The sequence below is a fragment of the Chinchilla lanigera genome, unplaced genomic scaffold (assembly GCF_000276665.1).
Source record: "Chinchilla lanigera isolate Chin_1 unplaced genomic scaffold, ChiLan1.0 scaffold00160, whole genome shotgun sequence".
In the NCBI taxonomy this organism is placed as follows: Eukaryota; Metazoa; Chordata; class Mammalia; order Rodentia; family Chinchillidae; genus Chinchilla; species Chinchilla lanigera.
The window spans coordinates 241,807-253,688 of record NW_004955561.1 but is presented as its reverse complement, the minus strand read 5'-3'; positions in this window follow the sequence as shown (position 1 = coordinate 253,688).

Below are 11,882 nucleotides of genomic sequence, written 5' to 3'. Positions count from 1 at the left end.
GGATCAGATGGGACACTGTGGGTAGGTGGTGGCCGGGCCCAGACAAGGGATTGTCAAGTGGTGCTTGGGGACACTCATGCAACGAAGCCATTTCCCTGTGGCACACAACGTGGAGGCGTCCCTCTGGTGTTCATGTAAGGATATTAGTTACACATGAAAGGCTCATCAAGTACTATTGGAGTGCTGATTTTTATTTAATCTTTAGCTTGTTCTTTGGTTTTGCCCTATATGTCTTATATGAAGTGACTTCTGATCGTCTGCTCCTGATTCAGATTTATGCACCTTAAGTGGATGGAACGAGCTGATGATTTTCTTCCTGCACCTCAGGTGGGGAGTCTGAGCACTGAAATACAAATATTTTCTAAAAATGACTCTCTTCTAATGTCTGACTTATATTTGAACTTAGTGTTGCTTTCTAAAAATTTATATGTAAGTGAGCTGTATGTGAATTTTATCTTAGGACCTAAAGGAAGGATCCCGTATGTCAGGGTCGACCCGATGGCCCATACCCAGGGTGGTCTTGTGAGCCCAGCAGGAAGATGCTGGCTGGGTCCAGGAAGCAGGTCCGGAGGGAAACCTGACTATTGAGCAGCAAGCAGGAGAAGGTGCCGTGAAGCCCAGCTGAAGGTCCCTGGCTGAGCTTTGGCCAAATGCCAGGCAGATACTGGGTCCCCCTGCCATTCGACAGCTGTTGAGTGGTTCCCCTGTAGGATCCAGTTTTGATGACCTTTGCTGCCCTCGATCACAGGACACCCCTAACCTAAGACCAACCACTAGGGACTTTGGCTTGGGCCTGTTTCTGTTTTGTTTTAGAAGAATACCACACTCAAGCCACAGTCAGCCGCTGCTGGATCATAGATAGGACTGGAAGCTGGGCGGGCCGCAACCCCGCCTATCCTGGGAGCAGCAGACAGAAAGCCTCAGATCTCTTTGGGTGGTGACCTGGGATTATCTGTGCTTTGTCCCAAATAGCATTTCAAGCCAAAGAGGAGAGACCGGGCAGGCCCTTTTCCCCACTGAGCCCTGCACTGTTCTTCTCTGTAGTTCTTGGGGTTACAGGCTTGTGTACATCTACACAGTGGTTGTTAAGAATCTGGGTGACCTTGGGCTTCCTGCAGAGCTCAGGGGAGGCCTGAGGTCCTGGAATGGAAGAGTATGAGAGTGTGTGTGTGTGTGTGTGTGCGCGCGCATGCCTGCGTGCACACACACATACACACACATTTGCTAGGAGGAAAGGTCGATGCTTAGAAAGCATCAAGGACTTCTTTCCCCGCTTGGTGTTTGTCCTTCCCTTCCATGTCCCTCTCCTTCTCTGCAATTCCCAGTACCCCACCTTCAACCTGGGGTCAACTTGGACTTCAGTTTCTAGTGCACAGGGGCCCTTTACATGGAGGGTGATATGTTTTCAGTCAGGGTAAGTGGCGTTACATTTCTCAGCAGGGAATAATCTTCTTGGTACCATAGCTTGGATTCTGCTGCTCTACACTCAGAGTTTCAGTATCTCCTCTGTGTGTTTGCATTTACTGCCCTGCAGTCATGGAAAGAGCATGGGTTGGGAGTCAGACACACTCAGGTTTAAGTATTGGCCCTGCCTACGATTAGTTCTATGACTTTGGGCAGTTCAGTAACCTCACTGAGCCTCAGTTTCCTTGTCTGTGACATGGGGATGATAAAGTTTGCTTTCTGGATGGGTCAGAAAGGTTAAAGTTTGGCTGAGGGATACACTAGGTGGCTGAGAGTTTTTCTGTGTTTTACCTGGAGCACAGCGGCCCTGAGACAGTGAGATTTGGGGCTCTTCTCTATCCCCTCTATCCTGGTCCCCGAGCTCTGTGTTATTATTTGTGTCTATGTCTTCAAGCTTGGGACATTGCTTTTTCCTTGCCATCAGCTGACAGAATTGAAATTTTTAGCTACAAAGAAAATGGGATTACGGTGTCAGGGGAAGAGTGTGCTAATCTTTCAGGCTAAAATTAGTCACTCTGCTCTTCATGAGAAGCAGCCAGTCCATGATCTGAAAGTAAGACAGGGATTTCCAGGAGCTGGCTGGCACACGGGATGGGGGCATCTTTGCTGGAGACATCACAGTATGGCAGTCAGTCCATGCAGCCTCTGTAGTGGCAGCCTCAGCTCACACCCACACAGGTGCCATGTACCTCTGCTACTGCCTGTCCTCAGAGGTCCTCCTGACCATCGATGGCAGTTGGACTTTGCCCTGGTGTATGCGATGTGAGTGGACACACGTCCCTGGGAAATGTGAGCAGCTGCCAGTCATGTGAGGGGCACAGGGAGTCGAGCACTGGAAGGAGAGAGAGGTCAGACCCTCCGCCTTGAGGGGTCAGGCAGGTGTCCAGGCACACACTCTCCGAGGTTGTGTGGCGCAGGCAGACATTTCCAACAGCCAGTCCAAGAATTTGGGCCCTGTGTTCACCAGCCTCATCTAGAAAGTCTGCCAAGATGCGGGCTCCCAGTCTCATGCAGAGAGATTTGGGGCAGTGGTGGCTGAGATTCTGCAGTGTTCGCAGTGTTGAAGGCGGGCACACAGCGCCGGAACTGATTAGTCTAATTCGTTGGACTTTGGCACCCGCAATCCCAACCTGTAATAGTCAGCTTTGTGCACTGCTGCAAAGTACCCGAGGCAACTGACTTCATACAGCAGAGGTTCGTTCAGCGCACAGTGTGGAGAATCAAAGGCCAAGACAGAGGAGAGAGGTCCCACTGATCCTGCCGCTGGTGAGGGTGGGAGAACCAAAGCAGCGGCCTCAGACTGAGCAGGGAGAGAGACTGCAAGGCCCCGCAGTCCCCTCCCCGGGCCGTCCCCTTGACCCGAGCACCTCCGCAAGGCCGCCACCTGAAGGTGCTGCTGCCTTCCCGCGGCGCCGTCCGCAGACCCGGCCTGCAATGCAGGGGCCTCGGTGCAGGTTGCACAGCCCTCAGTTTCCGCCCTAAGCTCACTGTGGAGAGGCCCCCGCCCAGCCTCAGCTTCCTCACCTGAGGAAGAGAGAGAAGCCACGCTGTCTCGCACGGTAGTTTTAGGGTCCACACATGAAAGTGCTCCGCAAACCAAAGCAATGTTTCCAAACCCAACATTTTTCTGCGTAGGGGGCAGGAAAGGACCTGGATGTTCCAAGGCTGCCTGTTGCTGTCGACTATATCCAGCAGAGGGCAGCAGATGCACACGATGATAACCCCTGCCGCTTGGCTTCTCGAACTTCAGGGTCCACACCTAACCCTTGCTCAGCTGTGGGAGACCCGGACCCGACGCCTGGCAGGTCCTAGAGCCTCAAGGAAATCGAGGCGGCTCCAGAAAGTTTCTTCAGAACTGGTTTAGTGTGTCCTCTGTTATCAGTGGGCTCCAGGTATTTTATCCTTCCAGGGCAAGGACATCAAGGGACGCCGGAGTACTATTTAGGAATCCAGGCTTGAGCTACCGAACTGAAAGTTTTCTATCTAGGTTCACACAGTAGCTCTTTCTTCCCCCTGTGCTGAGGATTAACCCAGGGCCTTTTCACTGTGCTACATCTCCAGCCCTTAAAAAAATTTTTTTAAAAAATAAATTTTAAGACAAGGCTTTGATAAGTAGCTAAGATGCTAAAGCTGCAATTGAACTTGTGATCCTCCTGCCTCAGTTTCCCAGATACTTGCTTTCACTCTTGAATCCAATCCATCCTTCTATTCCTTTTATTTTCGGACTTGAACCTGGCCCATCTCTACTGGGCACTGTCAAGGGCAGGCCGCAGAGACACAGGTGCTGATCTTGTCTTGAAGGACCTGGACTTTTTTTTTTTTTTTTTGGTTTATTTTTGGTCTTTTTGAAATAGGGTCTCGCTATGCAATTCAAGCTGGCCTTGAGCTCACTTTGTAGCCCAGGCTGGCCTCGAACTCACAGCGATCCTCCTGCCTCAGCCTCCCGAGTGCTGGGATTACAGGCGTGTGCCACCACGCCCGGCTGGACCTGGACTTTAAGTGAAGTGTCATGGGAAGCAAGCATTTCTGTGGTGCCACCAGGGGCCGGCTGCTGCCATGAGATTTTTTGAGGGTGTCCTTGATGAGAGCCTTGTGGGTTGGGAATTGATAAAGGAGTGAGCACAGGCCTGGAGAAATTAAATCAAGGTCACTGCGCAGGTCCGAAGCTGGCATCTGGACTTGGGCTGCTGGGCTCCAAAGCCCAGCCTCTCTCTGGTCCAGCAGGGAGTGGACCCATACCAGCTAAGTGGCAAGAGCCAGTTGGGCTCAGGCACAGGTCATCCAGGGTAGATGCCCTGCGCTGCTTCCTGCAGCTGGTGCCTGCCGGGAGCTTTCTCTTGTTGCCTGTGCTGGGCAGTGCAGCCCTGGGAGCTGCATGTGGTCAGGAGGAGGAGACCTGGAAAGGGAAGGGCCCCGCCGCACCCCATCCCCACTGCCTCCCCTCCCCCCCACTTCCCCGCTGTCCTGCTGCTCACCTGTGGCTCCCTGGGGTGGCCTTCCTACTAGGCTTTCCCCTTTTTCCTAAGAGAGCCATAGAGGGGCAGCCCTGCCAGGGACATGCTGTCTCCAGAATTTTGATTCCTCGAGGGACAAAGAGCCAAGTCCTTTTCACACCTGCAGCCTCTGCCCAGAGCTTGCTGGAGATACAGAGCGGAGTCAGAGGATGCAAAGATTTGGGGACATAACTTTGCCCTGCAGGCACCAGCGAAGGCTTTTGGCAGGGGATAATGGCAGAGCCCTGTTAAAGGGCCCTCTCCCACACTGATTTCCCATTGCTCCTCTGAGGGCGCAGACAGCCCTGCCTTTTCTCATTCCCATAGCCTTTTCTTCCGTTGCATTTATCAGGCATGTTAAACAAGGCTGCTCTTAACTCTACTTCCGTCAGGGCACGACTCACCTCCCAGAGCCTCAGTTTCCCCTTGTGTAAGATGGGCTGGTAATTTTTCCTCAGCGGGGCCCATGAGTGTGCTGTGTGAGGCTCTGAGAGTAGCCCTGCGGGCTCCACAGCTTTGCGGGCACCCTGGCCCTCCTGGCCCAGCTGCCTGTGCAGGAAGGTGGCTCAGCCGCCTCCACTTAGCTTCGCTCCTGCTCTGGTGTCAGATGCTCCTTCAGCCTCACCCTGACCTCCGCCATGGTGCCCTGGGTTCTCCTTCATTCTGGTCCTTCAGATCCCCCCAGATATGAGGTCAAAGCCCAGCATCTTGCTGCAAGGGCTCAGGCTCAGGTTTTCTCCTTGCTATGATAGACACTCAGGAAAGAGGGCTTCCCGAGCTGCTTCAGAAAGTGGCAAGAATGACGGGATAAGCGTGTTTAAAACAAGAATATTTTGAAAATGATTCATGGTAATGCATCTTTACTGTAACAAATATTTTTATTTTAAACATTCGCCACTCTTCAGACCACATCTCATAGGTAGGGTAAGTTGTAAAACTGTGCTGACCTTCAAATGCGTCCTCGCTTTGCCCCTTCCTGGTCCTGAGACTCCGGCTCATTGACCTCCGTGCTCGCAGTCTGCTCCTCTGGTGTTAGTTGTACCTCTGAGGCTCGCTGTGAGGACCAACAGCATGGACTCCACAGCTGCACTTGAAGCAGGACCTCACATAGCCTAAGCACTCAGTAACTGTTGGCCCACTGCACACACTGTCATTGTCACTGGTACTTTTGTTTTGGAGTCACTGTGGGACTGGAGTGCTGACTGAGACAACCCTGGCACGGAGCAGGGGCTCACTGATGGGTAGACTGTTTGTGTTTTGTTGTACTTATTCTATTTTAAAAAGTCCTTTCTCCTTCATTTGATCTTCACTTCAGATCTGAAGAAAGCTAGAATCCCTATTTTCATTGGAAAATATTGAAACTGATCCCCAAAAGAAGCAGAACGACCTGGTCCAGGCTTCTTAGTGCACTCAGTAAGTGTAAAAGTGATGACTGAAATTCAGAATGGCTGGACTCGAACCCCATGTCCTTCCTGCAGCCAAGCGTGAACTGCTGGTGGGGATAAGGCACTAAGGGCTCCTGCAGACTGGCCTCCGGTTAGGCAAGGACACAGCCTCTGTAGTGTAGCAGCCCCGAACTACCTGTCCTGGGCTGAATGAGTCCTGTCCAGTCCCCAGTGTGGTGGGAGGCAGGACAGGCTGTGTCATGATGGGGAGCCCCCATGAATGGGAGAAACAGCGGAGAAAGGGAGAGATGGGAATGAGAGAGAATGAGGTTCTTCATCTACCAGGAGAGGCTACAAGAAGGCGGCCATCTGTGGCTGGGAAGCAGCCCTCACCAGAACCCAGCCGTGCTGAAGCCCTGGTCCCCCAGAACCGAGGAATTTCCATGTCGGTAAGTCCCCAGCCTTGGTATGTGGTATAGTGGCCAAAACAGATGTACACAACACCGTTCCATTTATCATACCAATGTGATCCCTTGTTAGTCCTTTGAGACCCCTTTACTTTGAAGGTGAGAAAGCTGAGGCTCAAGGAGTAGAGAATCTTGCTTGAGTCATGCAAAGGATTGGGCCAGCACAAGGGTTTTCTGGAACTGGTTCTCTCATGTGGAGCTGGAGGCTGCAGACGGCGAGCTGCCCCTCCACAGACCATGCAGGGCTGCCTCTGGCTATGGCCTCGGCTCCTCTTCTTGTGGACCCCTCCAGCTGAGCCGGCTGTGCTTTTGAACCCAGCACTTCTTCCTCCTCGCTGCAAAACCAGGTTGGGATCTCGGTGCACCTGTCCCAGGCTGTCCCTGAGTCCCACTCCCCTGATCCCATCTCACACCTGCCGGCTTATAGTCACCTGGCCACCAGTGGCTGAGTGAGGTTCTCACCCCTCACCTGCCAGCCCAAACAAGTGTGCAGAGAGGCAGGGGAGAGGAGGTGCTACACGAATGAAGCAGCAGGAACAAGATGCTCACGTGGGCACAAGGACACTTGTCTGTCAGAAACAGGACCCCATGGCTCAGGACTGGAAGGTCCAGCTGTAGCTCTGATTCTGAACTTGAGTGTTTCCCACACGTTGCTGCCTGGCATTCATTCCAGGCTATGGGTAGCCTTCTCAGCACGCCTGCCACTTTCTGGGTTGCTCTGGTGATGGTTCCAGAACAGAAACTAGCTGGGCCTAGTGGCTAAGCCTGGCTCAGCCTAACCCAATCCCTGTGGCTCTGCAATAAGATGAGCTGATAGTCCAGGCCTGGGTCCAGGGGGTGGCACTAATGCTGTGCAAACCTCCCCGATCAAGAAGGGAGGAAGGCTGAATCCCTCAGGAAATCCATGTGCTATTTCCAGGAGGGGAGGAGAGTCCCGGCAGCAAAAGAAGCAGCAGGCAGGGCAGTGGGTAGTGTTGCAGCCCTGAACCCTGGGCCCCAGCTGCATACTGGACCGTGGGCAACGCCCAGCCAAGGCAGTGAGTGAGGATCTGATCAAGGTCACATGAGGTCTTGATAGGAAATGGGAGGGGCTTTTCCTCTGAGGATGCAGATGCTGGGCTGCAGATCCTCTCTATACTGGCCAGAGTCCAGTCTGAAGCCAGTCAGGAATGCCCCACCCCCAACTTTCCTTCCTCCCTGTGGTGCGGCCGCTGTGGATAATCACCCCTCCTCTTGGAGGGAAGACAGATGTCCTTGTGTCTAAGGGACACAGTGTACTCTTTTCCCCGGGTCCCGAGTGAAGACTCGTCAGTTAGAAAGAGCCAGCATGGTCTCCCGTAAGGCACCAATGTGCAGACACAGGCAGGTGGCCTTGAACCTGTGGTCGCTCGAGAGTATGAAGGAACCCAAACTCCTGCAGGGGGCAGATCTGATCTGATGATAGAAACACGAACATCCTCCTGGCTCCAACATCTGCTTATTTTCCTCATTTCTCCAGCTTGGCTCAGGGAGATTTCTCAGATACCCACTAGTCCTTTACTTTTGCCCTGGCTCCTATCTCTGTAGACATAGCAAAGAGTCTGTGAAGAGATGTGATTTCTATTGACAAACGTGCTTCTCTAGATCAATTCAAGAAAATTATTTTTGCAACACTCTCCCCAGAAGGTTTTGCAGCTAAAAATGATTTTGAGCTGTATGACATGAATGCACAGACTAGTGAAGAAGCTCTTAGGCAGATGTACCCTCTGGAGAGGCTCTGGACAGCGGGGAAGAGGAGCTGAGGCTGCCCTGGGGAGAGAGGAGGGTGCGTTCTAAGTGGCTCTGCAGGACCAGGAGAGAGAAGCTCTGTGTTAAGGGGAACACAGAGGGCTTTAGCTTGTGTGGAAAGGTAGGGAAAAAATACTATCCCTGAGCGGAAGGGATGCTGACTTGGGGGGTGCACAAGGGGAATGGGGTGCTGGGTGCCATGCATGTGCACACTGCCAGGAGAAACTTATAACCCCAGCACTCTGGGAGGCTGAGGCAGGAGGATCATTAGTTGTATCCCAGCCGGGGCAGTTTAGCTGCTTAGTGAGACCCTGACAATAAATAGATGATGATGATGATAATGGAGATGAAGATGGTAGATAGATAGATAGATAGATAGATAGATAGATAGATAGATAGATAGATAGATGGGATATAGCTCGGCGTGAAGGCCCTAGGCTCAATCGTCAGTACCACAAAAAAGAAAAAGGAAGGAGGAAGAGAAGGAAGGGAAGGAGGCCAGCTGGCTGAATGCTTGGTGAGCTGAATGGGCTTGTTTTGCCCCTCCGCACCCACTCTCACACTCCTCCACGCTGGCCTGGGCCCCAACAGCCACCTGCATAGGCCCTTTCCCCGCCTGTGACTTCTTCTGGGTTTAGTCCATGAGATGCTTCCTTCGGGTCTGGCCGCTGGAGGGGGCTGTGCACCAAGTGGCCCCTGCCTGCACTTTTATATGGAATCCTTACCCTAATACGATCCATCTGGAGGGGCCTTGTTGTGTTTGTTGGGCTTCTCCTCCAGGCCCTGCCCCCCCGAACCCCCTTCCCTTGGTGGTAAAGGGACCCCTGTGTTTGTCAGTGAGCATGCACTGGGGAGCGTCTCTGGCCTCGAGGGTAACCTGTGTCTATTTCCTACTTTCTAGATGTTTCTCTCCTGTGGTGCCCATTCACCTCTCCTTGGAAAAGCAATGTGAGGACCTTAGACTTGAGCCCAAAGAGCAGAGAGCTCCAGCAGGATGGTGGCATGTGGGTGCGAATCCCGCAGAGCCCGGGTCCTGCAGGCTGAGTGGCGGGCCATCCATGCACGTGGGCCCTGAGGGCTCCCAGCCTCCTCCTCCTTCTCCTGCCTGGCAGCCAGGCTCCCTTCAGGTAAGATGGAGAGCATGTCTGAGACTTGTGCATGCGGTGTGGACGACGGAGGGGTGGGCCCGCACTGGTGTGGAAGCCCGGGGCCTGGACTCTGTAGGGGCCACTCATGCAAAGTCGGTGGCAGTGTAGCAAATGGACAGTCAGCCTCCCCAGGCCTCAGCATCTGCCTTTGCATGGGCTACTTCTTCTTCTCCCTGTCACTGCCCAGGGCCCAGGCATTTCCTGTGGCTGGTTGCTGCTCACTTTAATATAAATCAGCACGCCGACTGAGAAGGCTGGCCTGCAGAGCTTGCCTTCAGACTCACCCAGTCTTCAGTCTTTGTTCGAGGGGTGGCCCTGCCTTGCAGCTTCAAGCTGTGGGACTGCAGCCACTGGGCTGAGAGAGAAGGCGAGTCTGGTCTAAGAGATCCTGTGAATGGCTGCGCTGGCTGAAATGCAGACCTCCAGATGCTGGGCTGCAGCCTTTCTTGCGTCATCTATGCTTTTAAAGAGGTACCTGCCCTTGCCTCTTCTCCTTTCTTAAAGTACTCAGTTGTTTCTGTTGCTTTCCATCAAGGAATAAGTGCAAGGAATCTGTTTCGTTTTCTTCACTTTTATTTTTTTTAGTCCATGTTTGCTGTACGTAATGCTGACATGCTTCACGGGGAGCTGGCACATGTATGTAACATATCTTAATTCCTTTTTCACCCCTTCCCCTGCTTTTCCTTCCCTCCATCTCTTGAACCCCTCCCCATTTACACATCTTCCTATTTTCTATTACCTGTCTTTTATTTTGCTCTTTATTTATACTTTGGGTTTCTCATATAAGAGAAACCATGTGATATTTAAGTTGTGTGTCTGATGTATTTCACTTAACATTATGGTCTCAAGGTGCATCCGTTTTCCTATAAACAACTCAAGTTTATTTTTCTTTATGGCAAAGTAGTATTTCACTTGCACTCTCTAGGTGGAGAGTCTCTGTAAAGGGTTGTATGCAGGGAAATGGTGGGGACAGGTCTGAGTATTACATAGATTTCCTCTGCCTCAGACACATGGTGTAGTTTCAGTGGTAGTAGAGGGCGATAGGAGGCAGGCAGACTGCTTAGGTAGCACTGAAGCTCTGGAAAGAAATGTAGAAAGTCTAAGCTAGGTCACTGAACCAAAGCCAGGAAGGTGCAGCAAGTAGGAGCTTGGACTCTAATGACAGACCTGAGGTCCAAATTGTACTAGTTTCTAGTGTGTGGATCCCGACAAGTCACTTACCTTTTCTGATGGACACCACCGTGAAGCAGCTCTGAGCAGGATTTAAATTAACAAATTGGCTTTGCATGTTTACTTGTGAGTCTGTCCAAGGCCCAGGCCCCTTGTCTGGGGATGGGCTGTGGACTCATAGTAAGTGAACCTCTGTGAATCGGTGGTCCCGACTGAGGCCTGTAATGGCGGGTGAAGACAGGACACCTCAAAGGACAAGACAAGGCCGCTGCTAAGGACACCTGGCTCCAACCTCAATTAACTACATAAAGACTGTAGTTTCAGGCCTCTCACTCCTGGGTGGAGACCTTCTCCAAGTTAACATAGCTCTCCTAAATTAACATAATGTCTTACTTGGAGAAGTCCTTGAGTGGTTCCCCCTTTTCTTCAGTATTCCCCTCCCTTGTTTTGATAACTAAATAAATTCGGCACCCAGGAAAGATCTTTGTCTCAGTCCCCAGAGAATCTTGAATTCTGTTTGAAGGTTTTGATCCTCCTGGAGCCCTAAAATCATACCACTTGGCTCATTTATTTAAGCCTTCGCCGTCCACTCATTTGGGAGACTGTGGGCCTGATCAGTCTGCAGTAACTAAGGGAAAATATTAATGCATTACTTCTCCAAGTCTGTCTTATCATCTGCCAATAGGTTGGATAGGAGGGCGTCCACTGACATATCCAACATGGAGGCCAATTTCTGCACCAACTCAAAATGCACGGTAAACTCTGTTACTAGGAGTGGTACAGGATGGCGCCGATAAGGATGCCAGTGTTGGTAAGAGGAAGGATGATGATGTGGTTGTGAAGACAGTGGCAGTGACGGACAGTCAGGACTGGAGGGTGAGGATGGGGAGGAGAAGGATGGTGGTGGAGACTGCAAGGACAATGCCACCGATGTAGAAATGAGGGCGGGGATGGTAATGGCGTGAATAGCAACCGTTTCCTGGTCAGTGACCACCAGGGTGACTCTGACCACCAGAAGACGTGGTCAGTGGAGTTGAGGAAGCAGTCCAAGGTGACTCCCAAGACGCTCGTCCAGGTGACGAAGGGCCTTTAAAATGAGGCCAAGCATACTCAGGTGGCCTGTGTGTTTGCAGACCTGTGAGAACCAGATCTGTCTATCGAAGCTGGGGAGGTTTCCGTTCGCAGCTTGCTCTGCCTTCCTCCCCTGCCTGCTGTCTCTTGTCCTGAGCGCTGCTGGGGCAGCTTCAGAAGGGCCTGTGCAACCTTCGTCAGCTTCATATTAAATCTGTCTGTTTCTTCACTTCACAGAATGTCCAAACCATGTTTACTTAATGTTTCTTTATAATATCTTATGACGGCACAGGCGAAACCAACATTTCTCCATAAACAGAAAGTGGATTCAGAACTAAAAATGATGAAGATCAAACCAAGTTATCTGATATGGGCCACATGTTATTGTAGTGGACACTCCGAACCTGAAGTTGACTC